This window comes from Hyperolius riggenbachi, chromosome 1 (genome assembly GCF_040937935.1).
Source record: "Hyperolius riggenbachi isolate aHypRig1 chromosome 1, aHypRig1.pri, whole genome shotgun sequence".
NCBI lineage: Eukaryota > Metazoa > Chordata > Amphibia > Anura > Hyperoliidae > Hyperolius > Hyperolius riggenbachi.
The window spans coordinates 380,238,581-380,257,048 of NC_090646.1; the positions used below are offsets into that span (position 1 = coordinate 380,238,581).

At 45.2% G+C, this 18,468-nt stretch overlaps 1 protein-coding gene across 1 annotated transcript in view; it reads right to left on the bottom strand.

Moving 5' to 3' along the window:
• Positions 1-15,102, bottom strand: part of ACO1 (aconitase 1) — a 90,599-nt gene extending 75,497 nt beyond the window's left edge. The window contains exon 1 of the mRNA XM_068234368.1: positions 14,948-15,102. The gene's annotated coding sequence lies outside the window, so the exon portion shown is untranslated. The remainder of the gene's footprint in view (positions 1-14,947) is intronic.
• Between the last annotated feature and the right edge of the window lie 3,366 nt (positions 15,103-18,468).

Sequence of the window (18,468 nt, forward strand, 5' to 3'; positions counted from 1 at the left end):
ATGATTGACCTGGTCAGTGAACTGAAATGATTAAAGTCAAAGGATTAGAATCAGGGGCGTAACTAGACATCACTGGGCCCCCCTGCGAAACTTTGGATGGAGCCCCCCACCCCCCTTGCTTTCTGCACAGGAAAACTGAGGACCAATGTGTTTTCCCCATGCAGATAAAAACACTTAGACTTAAAGGAAACGTCAGGCAATCTATGCTACCCCTAGATCTACTTAACCGGGCTTCCTCCAGCCCCTTGCAGCCGACAAGTCCCTCGTTGCAGCTCTGCTCCCAGTACATACATACACACACAGCCGTATTATTTTACTATATTTGGCCTGGTGCACACAAAAAAACGCTAGCAGATCCGCAAAATGCTAGCAGATTTTGAAACGCTTTTTCTTATTTTTCTGCAGCGTTTCAGCTAGCGTTTTGCGGTTTTGTCTAGCGGTTTTGGTGTAGTAGATTTCATGTATTGTTACAGTAAAGCTGTTACTGAACAGCTACTGTAACAAAAACCGCCTGGCAAACCGCTCTGAAGTGCCGTTTTTCAGAGCGGTTTGCGGTTTTCCTATACTTAACATTGAGGCAGAAACGCATCCGCAATCCAAAATCTGCAGCAGCCCGGGAGTATGCGTTTCTGCAAAACGTCTCCCGCTCTGGTGTGCACCAGCCCATTGAAATACATTACCCTAGCGGATCCGCACCCGCAAGCAGATCGCAAACCGCAGCGGAAACGCTCCGGTGTGCACTAGGCCTAAGAGCACATACTATATGGAGGAACAAGGACATGCTGAACATAAGATATAGTATTCACTAACTTTGGCAGAACATTTAAGAATGTCACTGATTGATACTGTTATTACAAGATCTTGGACTTCATTGAGACAAGCTCTCAATGAAGCAGCAACAGTAAAGGTGGCCATACACTGGTCGATTTGCCATCAGATTCAACCAACAGATAGATCCCTCTCTGATCGAATCTGATCAGAGAGGGATCGTATGGCTGCCTTTCTGCAAACAGATTGTGATTAGTTTCATGCTGATATCGATTCACAATCTGTGAAGCTGCCGTGGCTACCCCCCCCTCCCCCCCTGCATGCATTACCTGCTCCGGCCGGCGCGAGTCCCCCGGTCTCCGCTGTCTTCATCTCCGTGCTCGTCTCCTCCAGCTTCGCTGAACCTCCTGCCGGGGGTGTTAAAACAGTAGAGGGCGCTCTACTGTTTAAACTTCCTGCCGGGACAGGAAGTTCAGTGAAGCTGGAGGAGACGAGCACGGAGAATAAGTGAGCGGAGACCGGGGGACTCGCACCGGCCGGAGCAGGTAATGTATTGCTGCTAGCGTCGTCGGGCATGCGAACGCTGCTATCGACTCACTCCTGACCCGCCGGCGATCGAGGGAAATCTTCCGCACGGACGGAAATAGTCGGGAACGATCGATTGCGGACGGAAATTGATCGTTCTCTCAGCGTTTGCGTGACGATTTCACAGCCGATTCGATCACAGTGATCTAATCGGCTGTATATTGGCGGAAAAATCGTTACGTGTATGGGCCCCTTAAGACATTAATCTCCACTCCACTGTGTTGTAAAAGTAATCAGAGGCCATAAGGTCATTAGCCTGTGTGTGTGATAAGAATCTAGGAATCCTTTGCTGAAAAGGGAAAGTCTACAAATTTTTTTCAAAATGTGACTTCTTTGTTTGTAAGGTTGTACATGAAGTCATCAGAACTTTGCAGCAGGGAGAGACAGATGTTTTTTATGAACCCTAGGGAGCAGGGACAGTGTACAAATTCTAAAGTGTGTATGAGTCCTTATCTGTGTGGTGGACACATGCAGTCAATATAACAATGGTGCGAGAGCAGAATTCGTTTTTTCTCTCCATGCCCTTAGCTGTCAGTCTCTCAAACTTTTCCCCCCACGGGCCCCCTGTGGCTTCTGGGCTACGTGCAGAGGCATCCCTTGCATGGTCTATTGTTACACCCCTGATTAGGATAGTCAGGCAACCAGCATTACAATCTGCATCAGTGCAAGAAATGGTACTACACTAGTAGTCTTCAAAAGTAATGGATGAACAACATAGAAATCTGCACTGATGCAGGAAAGGAACTGCCGTATATTTACCTAATCAATTCATTTAGGCCAAATTGTACACTTGGTGCGGTGCGATTGTCCTGCAGTAGGGTTTCCTGTCATAGGACAATTGCATGGCACCCTTTTGTCTTTCAATCACCCTGCAGTAGAGTTTGCCAACAGGGTAATTTGGTTAGCTCCGCCCCTTGCTCGGTGACATGCTCCCTGCTGGACAGGAAGTATGTCACTGAATTTTGAACAATCAGAGCATGTGTGCCGCACCGCTACAATCTAAATAAAGAGCAGCCAGGCAACTTGTATTGCTTAAAAGCAAGTAAATATGGAAGCCTTCATATCACTCTCACTTCAGTGCCTTTAATGCAGGGGTCCCCAACCACTGGGCCGCGGCCCACTGCCGGTCCGTGGGCAGTTTCTGGCTGGGCCTCTTGCTCCCCCAGCCACTAATGATACGTTAGCCGGCGGCCGCTGCCTCTTTCACATTGCGCTGTCCGCCCCGCTCCTCCATGCCTGCGTTTTCATTCACAGCAGCGCGTCTACCGGCTGCGGCGAACAGGCAGGAAGCAGGGCAGCAGTTCCCCTGGTAACGGCGATATACATCGCCACTACAGGAAGCCACTTCCTGCTTGTACGCAGCAGCCGGGAGACGCGCTGCTGTGAATAAAAACACAGGCATGGAGGAGCGGGGCGGACAGCGCAATGTGAAAGAGGAAGCGTCCGCCAGCTAAGGTAACACAGTGGCTGCCCTGGTGGGTAACTACCTATACTGGGGCCACTATAATCCTCATATTGGGGAAACTATACTCCCTCTACTGGGGAAGTTATACTCCCTATACTGGGGTAACTATACTGGGGAAGCTATACTCCCTATACTGGGGTAACTATACTGGGGCAGCTATACTCCCTATACTGGGGCAGCTATACTGGGGCAGCTATACTCCCTATACTGGGGCAGCTATACTCCCTATACTGGGGCAGCTATACCTAGATACCCTATACCTGTACCTGGCTACCTTTGCCGCACCCGACCAAAGCCCCTCCCCCCTGAAACCCACCACGCCCATCAACCACACCCCCAAACCCCATTCTGCCCCCCCCTCCCCCATACCGGGGCAGCTATACTCCCTATACTGGGGCAACTATACTGGGGCAGCTATACTCCCTATACTGGGGCAACTATACTGGGGCAGCTATACTCCCTATACTGGGACAGCTATACTCCCTATACTGGGACAGCTATACTCCCTATACTGGGACAGCTATACTCCCTATACTGGGACAGCTATACTCCCTATACTGGGGCAGCTATACTCCCTATACTGGGGCAGCTATACTCCCTATACTGGGGCAGCTATACTCCCTATACTGGGGCAGCTATACTCCCTATACTGGGGCAGCTATACTCCCTATACTGGGGCAGCTATACTGGGGCAGCTATACTCCCTATACTGGGGCAGCTATACTGGGGCAGCTATACTCCCTATACTGAGGTAACTATACTGGGGCAGCTATACTCCCTATACTGGGGTAACTATACTGGGGCAGCTATACTCCCTATACTGGGGCAGCTATACTCCCTATACTGGGGCAGCTATACTCCCTATACTGGGGCAGCTATACTCCCTATACTGGGGCAGCTATACTCCCTATACTGGGGCAGCTATACCTAGATACCCCATACCTGTACCTGGCTACCTTTGCCGCACCAAAGCCCCTCCCCCCTGAAACCCACCACGCCCATCAACCACACCCCCCCAAACCCCATTCTGCCCTCCCACCCTTCCCGGCGAAAAGTTTGGTGTGGATACCGGTCCCCGGGCCAAAAAGGTTGGGGACCCCTGCTTAAATGTGCAAGTAGTGCAATTATGTTTCAGTTGGCTTAAAAGGCTTAAAGGACACCTGAAGTGAGAAGGATATAAAGGCTGCCATATTTATTTACTTTTAAACAATACCAGTTGTCTGGCAGGTCTCATCTATTTGGCTGCAATAGTGTCTGAATCACACGTGAAACAAGCATACAGCTAATCTTGTCAGATCTGACAATAATGTCAGAAACACCCGATCTGCTGCATGCTTGTCCAGGGTCTATGGCTAAAAGAGACAGAGGATCAGCAGGACAGCAAGGTGACTGGTATTGTTTAAAAGGAAATAAATATGACATATACTGTACCTCTTACCTTGGGTTCCCTTTAAAGCAATCCTGAAACATCAAAAAATATAACAGATACTTCATTAGAGGGAATCATCTGGATAGTCTAGAGGCTTCCCAGATGCTTCTCCAGCCCACCGAACTAGTGGGTCAGATATGTCCTTTTTCTGGACAGGAGTGCGGCCGTAAACAAGCGCATCCAAGAAAAGGGGAAAAAAAAAACAAACAAACCATGTACAGCTGTTCTACTGGGCATGTGCAGACGGTACTCACACATGCCCAGTGCAGAATAGTTTATTCAAAGCTGGATCGATGGACTGGAGATGGATTCGGAAAGCCTCTGGACTATCCACAGGCTTCCCACTAGTGAGGTAAGTATTTTCAGGTTTGCTTTAAAGCTAATGGGAACCCATTTAAATAAAAAAAGTCAGATACTCACCTAAGGAGAGGGAAGGCTCGGGTCCTAATGATCTTTCCCTCTCCTCTCCCGGTGCCCCCGTTATTTTCCCCCGCCGAGGGGACTTCAGAAGTCTTCGGGAGCCGAGTACTGCGTATGCGCGAGTGCATCATAGAGGGCGCTCGCACAGTATACAGCGCCCCGTCTTCGGGAGCACTAGGGCTCCCGAAGCGTTTCCGAAGCCTCCCTTCGGCCGGGAGACAGTGGTATTTGACCGAAACGGTCGAATACCGCTACGGGGGAGCCAGCGCAACAGCGGGGACCGGGAGAGGAGAGGGAAAGCTCTATGGGACCCAGAGCCTCCCTCTCCTTAGGTGAGTATCTGACTTTTTTTTTAAATATTTAAAAAAAAAAAAAAAAAAAATCTTTAAAGGAATCATCAGCTAAATACTGCTGCCCCCTTATATACTTACCTGGGTCTTCCCCCAGCCCCTTGCAGCCGACATATCCCACGCTGCAGCTCCGCTCTCAGCCGGCGCAGGCCACTGCGGACAATGTGGACTTTATTGACAGAGGTGTTCGTGCAGGTGCAGTAAGGACAACCTCGAGGTCGGCCTCTGCACTGGCGGGACCCCGGGCCAGCAGCTGCGGTGTGGGACATGCCGGCTGCAAGGGACTGGAGAAAGCCCCAGGCAGCAGTATTTAGCTGATGATTCTGTACTGTATTACTGTATCAGTAAATAAAAAAAAAAAAAAGAAAAAAAAAAAAGGGGTAAACAAATACTAGAAGAATTTTTGCCTTATTCAGGATCTGATTTGTACTTATTTTAAGTACATTTAAAAGGGAAGCTTAAAGTGAACCAGAGACGAAGCACCCTCTTATATTTTACCATATACATCAGTGGGAACATTACAGAAAACACCTACCCTGCTCTCTGTTTCATCCTTCACTGCTGCTCAGCTTGCTTCTTATCAGCCCTGATAAAATCCCTAACTGAGCATTCAGTCTGGCTTTGCTCAGGAATCATAGCTGAGTCTGTCTTCTCAGATGTCTTTTCAAGCCCAAGCCTGCCCCCTTCTGGCTCTGCTATAATGACTCAGCTATAGTGAAGGCTAAAACAGAGAGCAGGGTAAGCGTTTTCTCTAATGTTCCCACTGATATATATGGTAGAGTGCTTCGTCTCTGGTTCACTCTAAGTGAAATTAAAAAAAAAAAAAAATAGATTTTAACTTACCTGGGGCTTCTTCCAGGACCCCTGGACTTGTACCGTGTCCACGATGTTCTCCTGATCCCCTCCGGCCAGCAGCGACGACCCTTGCAAAGCTGGCCTGTTAGTGCAGTAGCAATTTCTTTTTTTTTTTTCTATTTCACTTAGGCTGGTTTCACAGTGGGACGTTACAGGCGCACGTTAGAGCAGCCTGTAACGCACCCCACCGCACAGCAATGAAAAATCAATGGGCTGTTCACAGTGCCCACGTTGTGTTACAGTGTAACGCTGCGCCATAATATAACGTACTGCATGCAGTACTTTGTAAGCGGCAGAGCCGCGTTAGACTGTTTGCACATGCTCAGTAACGTTGGGGAGGAGCGGAGAGCGGCCAGGCACATGGCTAATTAATATTCACTGCACTCAGTGACGTGCAGTGTTTACTTCCTGGAGCGGCCGCTCTGTGCGGCGCTTGGCCGGCGGGACCACGTGATGCCGCATGCATCCAAGAGTGCGCATCACGGCATCACGGACGCCAGAGTGAGCTGCACAACGCGGCTCACTCTGACGTCCAAAGCAGGGAGCACCAGGAGTTGCATTAGGGGCACGTTATGCGACCATAACGTTCTCTAAAACGCAACGTCCTGGTGTGAAACCAGCCTTAAGCTTCCCTTTAAAGTGGTCTGAAACTCAGACATAACATTCAATAAAAATGTTTTTTTCCTACTTTTTATTACTCATAGTGTTATCATATATGCTTTTGTGCACAAGTAATATTGTCTGTCTACGAATCAGGGCTGTGGAGTCGGAGTCGGGTCAATTTTGGGTGCCTGGAGTCAGGAAAAAATGCACCGACTCTGACTCCTAAAGAATTTAAAATGTAATTAAAATAGAAAATGATAAAATGTTCTATTTCTCAGATAATAGTCATCATAAATAATTTATACTGTACATACAGTAATAGCTGTGCTTAGTCCACAAAAATGAAATAAACCAATCAAAATTAGTTACTTGTGCTGCTTCAATAAAGCAGTCCCCGTATTTTAAAGGCAGATATACACATCTGATTGTGACTGTATATAATGATGTGTACACAGGAATCTCTTATATATGTTATGGCCAGAACCCGAAGTGTGGCCACTTCTAGTTCTGGCCGGCCACTTCGGGTTCTGGCCGGCCAATGCGCGAAGTGGCCGCAGCGCAGCGGCCAATGTTAGAAATGGAATGTTTCCTTTTAATATTAATATAGTTTTCCAGCCGTCTCTGGCCAAAATGTAGCAAAACAGTTTGTTAATTGAATGAAATGAAGCTGGCGGCTCCGCCTCCTCTCCTCCGCCTCTTCTCTCTCTCTCTCTCTCTTCTTCGGGCAGCCGGCGGGGACACGCGTGTCTCCGAGAGTCATTCGTGGCGTCAGGAAAGCAGAGCGGGGAGGCTGCAGACATTGCTTCTGCCAGCACCCGCTCTGCAGGGACGAACGACAGGATTGCCTGCCGCGACGAACGACTCTGGGGGGGACACGCATGTCCCCCGCTGCCAGTATCGGGGAGGAGAGAGAGAGGCAGGGGCGGAGGAGAGGAGGCGGAGCAGAAGCCGGGCGGCTTCATCCTTCTACATTGCCGCCAGCTTCATTTCATTTAATGAACGAACTGTTTTGCTACATTTTGGCCAGAGACGGCCGGAAAACTACATTCATAATAAAAGGAAACATTCCATTTCTAACATTGGCCGCTGCGCTGCGGCCACTTCGCGCATTGGCCGGCCAGAACCCGAAGTGGCCGGCCAGAACTAGAAGGGGCCACACTTCGGGTTCTGGCCGTAACATATATACTAAACAACATCTATGCTGTAAGTATAAAGCCTGATGTGTAGCTGTGTCACTAATAGAGATGGTCAATGAGATGGAAATAATTCTGCGTTGATTCTGATTTATGCTAATGTATGCACTCACTTTGCTCATGAAATCAAATAATTTGATATGTTAATTTGGTTTGGTGACTACGAATTAAATGGTACCTGAGAAGGATGAAAAGACAAGTTTTATACATACCTGGGGCTTCTTCAAGCCCCCTTCAGGCTAATCAGTCCCTCGCTGTCCACCACCACCTGGATCTTCTGCTATGAGTCCTGGTAATTCAGCCAGTCAGCGCAGTCCAGCCGCATGCCACTTCCATAGCCAGGAGCATTCTGCACCTGCGCAATAGTGCTGCACAGGTGTAGTACACTCCCGGCGGCGGTGTGTGTGCGCATTATTGTCTTATCTTCCGCTAATTTTTTAAAAAATCTTTTTTTCATTCACTTTTATGAGAAATCGAGTGAAACAGAATCGAGCGGAGAATCGGACATGTCGGAATTTTATCATTGAAGGCATCTATTGAAACGATTCTTCGCAAAAAACGTAACGTGTATTCCCAGCATTAGACTGTCTTTACACGCATTGTAACAACATTGGCATGTAAACAAAGATACTGTTATCTACAGTTTGGATGCGGATTGAAGCTGAATAGCAGGACAAAGTGCTTTTGTTTAACCATTTCAGTGATGTTCTGATAGAACTTTTTTCTGGGATAGTAGCTTTCAAGCTGTGAGGAATCTTTTAGCGCAAAGTAGAAATGCTGGCTTTCAGACCACTTTAAAGAGGACCTGAGACAAATAGAACATAAGGATTTATACTAAGCTAGGGCTTCCTCCAGCCCCTGTAGGCCGTCTGCTTGATTGCTGTCCTCCCAGTCTCCTTCATTCTACTGTAGTCTGGCACAATAAATTCTTAAACTGACACACTCTTGGGCCGCTGCGTATGCACAATCCTGTGGCTGAAAGCATACTGAGCATACACAATTCAGTAAGATTGTAACTGCGCTTGTGCAGAATGTTCCTAGCCACAGAAACACAATCATGGGGTGGGTGCAGCCTGGACCATACATGTGCAGTGAGTGGTATAATACCTGGCTGGATCGCAGACTCCACTGTGGGAGAACAGCCAGGTTCGAGAGGACTGAGATCAAGCAGACAGCCTACAGGGGAATGGAGGAAGCCCCAGGTAAGTATAAATCCTTATGTTGTATTTGTCTCAAGTTCTCTCTAAGTATAACTAGCACTTTAAAGGGACCCTGAGCAGTGATTAAAAATGAAATTGGGACTTACCTGGGGCTTCCTCCAGCCCACGAGTTCCCCCAGTGTTCTCTGGGTCCCCGCAGTGGTTCCACTGGTGGCTCCGGAAAGTGCGCAGTACAGAGACCCGGCCAGCCATCACCTGTGGAGTCATCACGCGCGTCGCCGTAAGGGTCCTGCACTAGCTAAGTCCCAATTTTTTTCATCAGTGCTCAGGGTCCCTTTAACTCAAAGCTATGTGCTGTTACTATGGTTTCCACCAAGGTATAGCAGCTACAAACTAAAGATTAAATATAATGTTCAGTGAAATTTAATTACACAACTTACACCTTTCATAGGAGGTAACCTGCTAAGGGGTCCACACATTTTGAAAAAAAAAAAATCTGATGTTTTGCCAGTCTTTATGCACTGTCGCTTAAAGCACACCTGAAGTGAAAATAAACGTATGAGATAATGAATTGTATGAGTAGTACTGCTAAAAAAAATAGAACATTAGTAGCAAAGAAAAGAGTCTCATATTTTCCAGTACAGGAAGAGTTAAAAAAAAAAAATCAGTAATCTATGCAAAAGAGCTTCTTTGAGCTAATCAACCCATCTTGGGTTGAATACAGTCCTGTTTTCTGAAGCACTTAAACAGCCAAGAAACAGTGAGAGACAGCTTGAGATAAAGTTTTACTGCAGAAAAGTTCAAAGGGTCAGTATTTCTGGCTTGTTTTATAGCTTAAAGGTGAGAGTGTGGTTTTAAACCTGCAACTGTAACAGAATGATGCAATGTTATATTAAAAAAAAGCGATAGAACTGAAAATAAAAATACAAGACTCTTTCCTTTGCTACTAGTGTTCTATTCATACAATTCATTATATCACACTTTCTTTTGCTCAAGGTTTGCTTTAACAAAGAAGGAATTCACTGCACAACACAATGTTATGGAAGGCTGGTTGCCAAGCAACTTTAGATTTGACCATACATGACTAAAATCTGATAGGCTTGGGACCCACTAGATTGCTTCCAGCAGTGATTTATGCTTTCCAGCAATTCCAAAAGTGCTTTACGGCTGAAAGGGAATGGCCATGATCCCACAGGACTAATTGTGATTTGTTGAAATCCTGATCGCACAGCATGTTTTATGCAATTCCGTAGATGAAAGCAGGGTCCAAAAATGCTTTGCTTGGAAATCGCTCCGCTTTTCAGTGGCAAAATTGTTTTTAAAGGGAACCTAAACTGAGAAGGATATGCATTTTTACTTTTAAAATAATACCAGTTGCCTAACTCTCATGCGGATTTTAGCCACAGCCCCTCAACAATCATGCAGATCAGGTGCTCTGACTGAAGTCAGACTGGATTAGCTTCCTGCTTGTTTCAGGTGTGTGATTCAGCCACTACTGCAGGCAAATAGATCAGCAGGACTGCCAAGCAAATGGTATTGTTTAAAAGGAAACATCCATATCCCTCTCCGTTTAGCTTAAAAACAAAAAGAGAATCGAGAGCCCAATATGGTGCAGTATTGTCAGGTAAAATGAAGAGTTCAATACAATTTTATGTGTATATACTCACAAACACGGGTTACCCATAGGCAACCACTTTAAATGCAGGTGGGGAGCATTAGGACCTGACCCCATTCAGGTTAAGAAGTCGCTCTCTGTAGATAGTAGATGGGGATGCACCCCTCCACCCAGGGTGGACTAGAAGATCAGCAAAAGCTCGGTATACAGAGGCGCTCAAACCTACTGCTTGACCCACTGAGTTGTGCTCCCATTTTTGCCTGAAGAAGCGGGGTCACGCCCGCGAAACGCGTTGCATTTGTGGAGTTGAATAAATTATTTGTCAATTCTGTTTTATCAAGACTCGAGTGAGTTTTCTTTTTTGTAAGAGGGAGGTAAGTCCACCCTAACATCCCCCTCTGCTTTTAAATGGTTTTTAAAACGTTTTACTCTACTCTGGCGCCTCTGTATACCGAGCTTTTGCTGACCTCTCAGTTTAGGTTCCCTTTAAATAGGTTATTTTTTTGCAATCGCGGGCCCCAGGCCTTAAAAGGAACCTTAACTGAGAGGGATATGGATGTTTCCTTTTAAACAATACTATTTGCTTGGCAGCTCTGCTGATCTCTTTAGGCTCATACACACATCAGACCATAGTCTTTTGAAAATGAAAGATCACATACCAATTTTACCCCCTTCCATGTAGTATGAGAGCCATACCTACACAGTCTATTCTATGGAGCTGAACTCCCCATCAGACAGAAACCTTTGCAAGATGCTGCACACAAAGATGCTGTAAACATTCAAAAGATCAGTATCTGCAAAAGATCTGTTCCTGCAAAAGATCCGTTCCTGCAAAATGCATTCATAGTCTATGATATCTGCAGAGCCTCATACACACCTTGTTTAACAGACCTTCATCTGCAGATCAGATCCACCAGGATGGATTGTCTGATCTGCAGATGAATGTCAGTTAAACAAAGTGTGTATGATGATCTGCAGATCTCATAGACTATGAATGGATCTTTGGCAGGAACAGATATTTTGAAGATGCTGATCTTTTGTGTCTGTACAGCATCTGTGTGTGCAGCATCTTGCAAAGAGTTTTTTCTGATGGGGAGCTCAGCTCCATAGAATAGACTGTGAAGGTATGGCTCTCATACTACATGGAAGGGGGTAAAATTGGTCTGTGATCTTTTATTTTCAAAAGACTATGGTCTGATGTGTGTATGTGGCCTTTGACTGCAGTAGTGGCTGAATCACACACCTGAAACTAGCATGCAGCTAATCCAGTCTGACTTCAGTCAGAGCACCTGATCTGCATGCTTGTTGAGGGGCTTTGGCTAAGGGCTCTTTTACACTACAGGCAGCGGTAAAAAGGCTAAAACGCTGCGTTTTGGCTGCAGAACTTTGGAAATAGTTTTGAAGGCGTTTTAACGCCAACACATTACTATCATATGTAATGAGAAGCGCCACGGTAAGCCCTAAAAAAGCTCCTGGGAGCGATGAAACGCAACGCTCCAAAAACGATGCGTTAGATGTGAAAGGTAAAATGAAAGTCTATGGACTTTCATTTTACCTTGGAAAACGCCAACTTTAGCCATGGCGTTAAAACACCGAAAAAGCCCTCTAGTGTGAAAGTATTAGAGACACAGGATCAGCGTGAGAGTCAGGCAACTGGTATTATTTTAAAAGGAAAAATCCATATGCTTCACAGTTTAGGTTCCCTTTAAAGTTATCAGCCTGTTCTGTGCGTACGCATACGCATATGTACGCCTCCGGTGAGCTGAATGACAGCCTACTCTGCTGCCGCTGCTAAAGTCCCTGGCATCGTAAAATACTTTCCCCTTCTGAGTTGTCACAACTCAGAGGGAGATGTAATTCTGGGTCCGGCGATTGACCCCCAAATTACCATTACGCGCCCCGCACAGTATAACATTACTGCTATGGGGCACCTAGTTTTGGCGCAGTAACCTCCAGCTTGGTGTTTCTGCTCCTCAGAAGAACATCAGTAGGAGGTGGCAACCAGTAACAGTCATTTAGGCTACGTGCACACTGAGTGGTGTGGTGTAAAACACATGCATTAACAGTGAAGCATACTTTTCATTGAGGCAATGGTCGAATAATGTGCGGCACAACTTTCCATTTTGTTGCTTTCCTGCTTTACACGGAATGCAACACCCCACTGTGCATCTAGCCCAATGATTTGGTATGGAGAATAATTGAGGACACCTGTACTACATCTGTTACTATGTATTGTAACTTGCAAAAATCTGCTACATCCATTCACTGATCTGCATTGTCGTAGTGAACTATTCCCAGAGGCGTAGCTATGGGTGGGCAATGGGTTACATATGTCGCCGGGCGCAGCACTGTGAGGGGGCTCAGCACAGTCGCTGCCCAAAGTGTCCCTGCTTCTCTCACTCCCTCTGCAGGGAAGTGCAGAAGTGTTAACAGCAGCATAAAAATGGGACACATCTGGCTATCTATAGGGGGGCACATTTGGCTATTTAAAAAGGGGAAGCTCAGACTATCTGAATGGGGAAATAGAGCACACATGCCTAAACAGGGAGACAGGAGGCACATATGGCTATATATAGGGAGTACATCTGCCTTTCTAAACAGCATTCTTACATTTGACTCCACCCATGACCATATTTTGATGCATGGCCACGCCCATTTTGTCCAGGGGGAGAGGGGTGTCTTTGTCCCCGGGCACTGAAAACCCTAGCTAAACCTCTGATTATTCTTCAGTACCATGCTCCGTGCAAACCTGACCATTAGCAAAGTTTGTGTTGCTTGATTAAAGGTGCCCATACATTATTTGATGGCCATCCGAAAAGATAGATCCTTTTCTGATTGGAATCTGATCAGAGAGCGATCTATTACTGCCACCACTGAAAAATAAAAAAAAAGTATAATATATTTCCAGTATGAAATCTATTCAAAATCTATAGATGGGCCCTCAGGTCTTCCTCCTACAGAGTAATCACGGCAGAGCATGCTTGCCGCTCACTTGTCCGGCTAGCTCGCTCCCTCCTGTGTCCTATCGTCATCTGCTCAATGCTTCTTCTCTGTGACCCGGCAGCATGTATAAAATCATGTGCTGTCAGTCAGGTCACATGGAAGAGGCATCGGCAAGATGAAGACAAAGGAACACAGACTGGGAGACAGGTGAGTGCACTTTGAAGCTGCTAATATGCTGCAGGGGCCCTAATGACACCTGGGGGGCCCCCCATCACCAATCCAGGACCCCTGGCAATTACATACCACCATGCCCTGCTTCCTTTCAACTAAAATTTAACGTCCAGACCGTCATTTTGATCAATGCAGCTGGAAAAATCAATTGAAATTCTTACCAAACGGCCATATGGGGCATCGATCTTTGTGAGATTCAATCACAATGATCAGAACCTGCCAAGCAAAATCAATCAGGAGACCTTTAGATGTAGTGGCTGTCTCTGCCTCTCTCCACCCATAATGTAAACTTACTCCCTGACAACAGTCATCTCACCTACCCACACAGTCAGTGAAGGGAAGATGGGCAAGGAGTGGCAGAGGTAGTCGTAGTTAAGTCGTCATCTTTGCACAGAACAGGACAGCAAGAATAATTCTATAAAAGGGCTCATCCACACTATATGCAATGATGTCAGCTTTAATACAATGCAAAAGTGCATTGGAACTGACAGGCTAGGATAATCAAAAGGATTTTAATGTTTGGGTTAACTGACAGCATGTTGCATTAATTAGGACAGGGCTAGCATTGTTGGATCCATTTGTAAAGTAACTGGTTAGCAGTCCTTATTGTGTTCACCAGTGTAAGTGTTTAGAACTTCCACTGGGTGACAAAATGAATGAATTCTAGGTAAATTTTTATATACAGCCAGCACACCTTGAAATTTAAGGCTTATAAAGCTTACTAATCACAAAAAGTATTTGCCAGTGTTTCAACACCGCACAAGGTTTCTGTCAAGACATGTTCTTTAGAATAAATCCTCAGAAAATGTAATAAGGTATAAGAGCTAAATGACTGAAAATATCCTGAACTGGACTCTTACACTTAGATGATGGCAAGTTATAAATAAAAAGAATGATGGCGATGGGGGTGCTTCATAACAACACTAAAAAAATAAGACCGTACAACCAAAATTGTAGTGTATGACCAGCTTTAGACCATATCGTCATCCAAGCAGCTCATGCTGTTTTGAATGCTTTTATACTTGATTATGTAATAGCTGCTTTACAGTTCATCAAGGTGTTTATCAGTAAATGACAGCATACAATAGGCTGAAATGTATCCTGTATACATTTCAGCCTATTGTATGCTGTCTTTTACTGATAAATACAGACTAACCAGCAAGCTCATTGTGAACCAGAACTCAGTGGAGTGTTACTGATAAACACATTGATGAACTGTAAAGCAGCTATTACATGATATATAATATGTATACCGTATACACACTAACATTCGTTCCTCTGTCATGTCTATGAGAGCATACATTGTACACTGCAGCGCTCCCCTCCTCACCTTACAGCGGTGACTGCAGCAGAGCCTCTCCAGCGCAGGTCTGGCTGTGCTGAAAACAGAATGACACGAGCGTCCCCCGGACCTGACCTGTGCCTGCCCTCCCAGCTGTAGGGGCCAGCGCAGGAGAAGGAGGAGCAGCTGACAAAGGAAGTCCTCCCTTGGCTTGTTCAATAACTAATAAAGTTTTGTTCATTGAAGGGCTCACAACCCCCCCCCCCCCCTATTGCTGTCGCTACATGGGCATGGGCACGCCCACCCCACTCCACTGTAATTGGACAAGGTTTAGAAATGGGTGGTGTATGAGAGTCATTAGTCTGTGCTTCTATGATGAGTGATAATACGGCTGCGTGCATGCGCAGTTAGTAGAGGTTGCTCGGCTTTTTCCTGTGAAAAAGCAATGGAATATTACACTTCTTACAATTATTAAGCAATGGAATAATACACGGATTACAATATTAACCACTTCACAACTGAGGGGTTTTACCCCTTCAGCATCTGAGCAATTTTCTCCTTTCAGCGCTCCTTCCATTCATTCGCCTATAACTTTATCATTACTTATCACAATAAAATGATCTATATCTTGGTTTTTCCACCACCAATTAGGCTTTCTTTAGGTGGGACACTATGAGAAGAATTATTTTATTCTAAATGTGTTTTAATGGGAAAACATTTGGAAAAAAAAACATTATTTTTCAGTTTTCTGCCATTATAGTTTTTAAATAATGCATGTTACTATAATTAAAATCCATGTAACTTATATGCCCATTTGTCCCGGTTATTACACCGTTTAAATTATGTCCCTACCACAATGTTTGGCGCCAATATTTTATATGCAAATAAAGGTGCATTTTTTTCAGTTTTGCGTCTATCCCTAATTACAAGCCCATAATTTATAAAGTAACAGTGTTATACCCTCTTGATATAAATATTTAAAGATTTCAGTCCCTAAGGTAACTATTTAAGTTTTTTTTATTGTAATTTTTTTTATTTATTTTAATATTACAAAAAAAAATATTGGTAACAATTGAGGAGTGTGGGAGTTAATTAGTTAAAATTAATAGTGTAAATAGTGTATGTGAAAAATGTTTTTGGGTGTAGTATTACTTTTTGGCCACAAGATGGCCACATTTGTTTTTCAGGCGTCCTACAAGCGTCGGAAGGACGCTTGCAGGAAGGAAGGCTGGGAAACTGAGATTTTTCACAATGGTCACGTTGCTTCACATAGCAACATGCCGATTATTGCGGGGGCAGAGATCAACTAACGGGAATGGATTTTCCCGTTCATTGATCTCCGGGGGCGAGCGGGCAGCGGCGTGTACGATCGCGGGAGTGCAAGCGGGAGCGCGGACAGCTGCGGGGGGTGCGTATATATACGCTCCGGGCGGGGAACTGAAGTCCAAAGGAGCGTAGATATACTGTACCCGGGTGGCGAAGTGGTTTTAAGCAATGTACGGAGCTTACAGAGCAATGCGAAGAGAGCAAGAAAGGACTATTCCATAGCATTTTTTTAATTTGTTAACCCTTTGCTGTGTAAACAGCAGCTCTAAGATAGATATAATAGAGTAACCAAGCAGCTCAGGGTGACCCAAAGCACCAGCAATGTATAGTATGATAAAGGAGCCCTCCTGCTAATAAGCAATGCTTGGTGAAATTTGTCTTCTTAAAACCTAATGCTGGTACACTATGAGATTTTCTGGCCGATTTACTGTCAGATCGATTATTTCCAACATGTCCGATTTGTTTTCCGATCGATTCCCGAGCATTTTTCCATCGATTTTCTATTAATGTTAACGAAAATCGATCAGAAAATTGTCAAAAATCGATCAGAAAGCAAATCGGACATGTTGGAAATAATCGATCTGACAGTAAATCGGCCAGAAAATCTCAAAGTGTGTACCCAGCATTAGGTTTTTGGTCATCTGTTAAACTTTGGAGTTTGTTCTTTCTACATGCCCTAAGTTAAATTCACACCATTATTTCTGGAATTATATGATGGACAAAGGGTCACGTGAGACCTGTCTGAAACGGTCTAGTACCATTTCAAAGTACTTGAGTGGCATTTTCTGATTTTGCCATAAAGGACTTGTCTGGATTGCATTTCTATGTGACTCCTTGGAATGCCATTTCATTCTTCATCTGTAAGAAGTTTTTTTCTAGTTTTTGGCAAATTTCTTAGGAAATTGATGCCTTCTATTCCATTTAATGTAAACTTTAAAGTGAACCTGAGGTGAGGGTGACATGGAGGCTTCCATATGTATTTTCTTTTAAGCAATACCAGCTGCCAGGCTGTCCTGCTCACCCTCTGCCTCTAATGCTACGTAACACATGCGACAAAGATCGTTCGTTGAGAATGACGAACAAACTTTTAATTGATGAAAGAACGACCTAAGTAAAGTTAGTTTTAAATTGTGTGTAACGATCTGATCGTTAGAACGAACGTTACATCACGTAAAGCAACTATTGCGCTTGCGCATAAAAATGAGAAGTTTCATGGAGAAATAGCGAAATGCGCATGTCAAGCCTAGTACGAACGACCGTTTCCAACGATGTACTACTTTTGCAAACGATCGTCGTTGGTAAAAATCCGCCAAGCTAGATCGTTCGTTTTTAACGATCTAGCTCGTCTGTCGTTAGATTTAATGATCGTTGGTTGCTTTTTTTTAAACGATCGTCGTTCGAAACGATCGGGGAACGATCGTTTCAAACGACTATAGTCGCATGTGTGTACGCACCTTTTTACTTTTAGCCATAGACCCTGCACAAGCATGCAGCAGATCAGGTGTTTCTGACATTATTGTCAGATCTGACAAGATTAGCTGCATGCTTGTTTCTAGTGTAATTCAGACACTAATGCAGCCAAATAGATCAGCAGGACTGCCAGGCAACTAGTATTGTTTAAAAGGAAATAAATATGGCATCCACCATATGACTCTCACCTCGGGTTCACTTTTACTGTAGATTAAAATATGAAAATGTACACATGCAGGGCACTTTTAAAGTGAACCTAAATCAATTAGACAAAAACAAGTTTCACTGACCTGGGGCTTCTACCAGCCCCCAGCAGATGTCCTGTGCACGTGCCGTCCCTGGAACAATGCTCCGGTCCCCCGCCACTGCTCAGTTTCCTTTTACACCGACTGGTCATCCTTGTGTCACCAGGAGCTTCCTGCGCAGGCGCAGTACCCGGAAATCTTATGCTGCGTCTGCGCAGGTTGCTCCTGGCGACCCAAGCATGCGTGCAGACAGGGCCGTGCAGGTGCAGTATACATCGACTGGCCAGTTGGTATAAAACGAAACTGAGCCGCGGCAAGAGACCAGAGCATCATTCCAGGACGCCGCAGGCGCAGGATGTCTGCTGGGGTCTGGTAGAAGATGCTGCTTCACAGCAGAACACTCTCTGGGGGAGATTTGTCAACACATTACCGACAGTTTTTTCTTCTTAATCTGTTCTAACCAGCAGGGAGAACAGTTCTGCATGATAAGAAGAACCTTCTTAAATCCTAAGTAATAGTGGCAGTTAG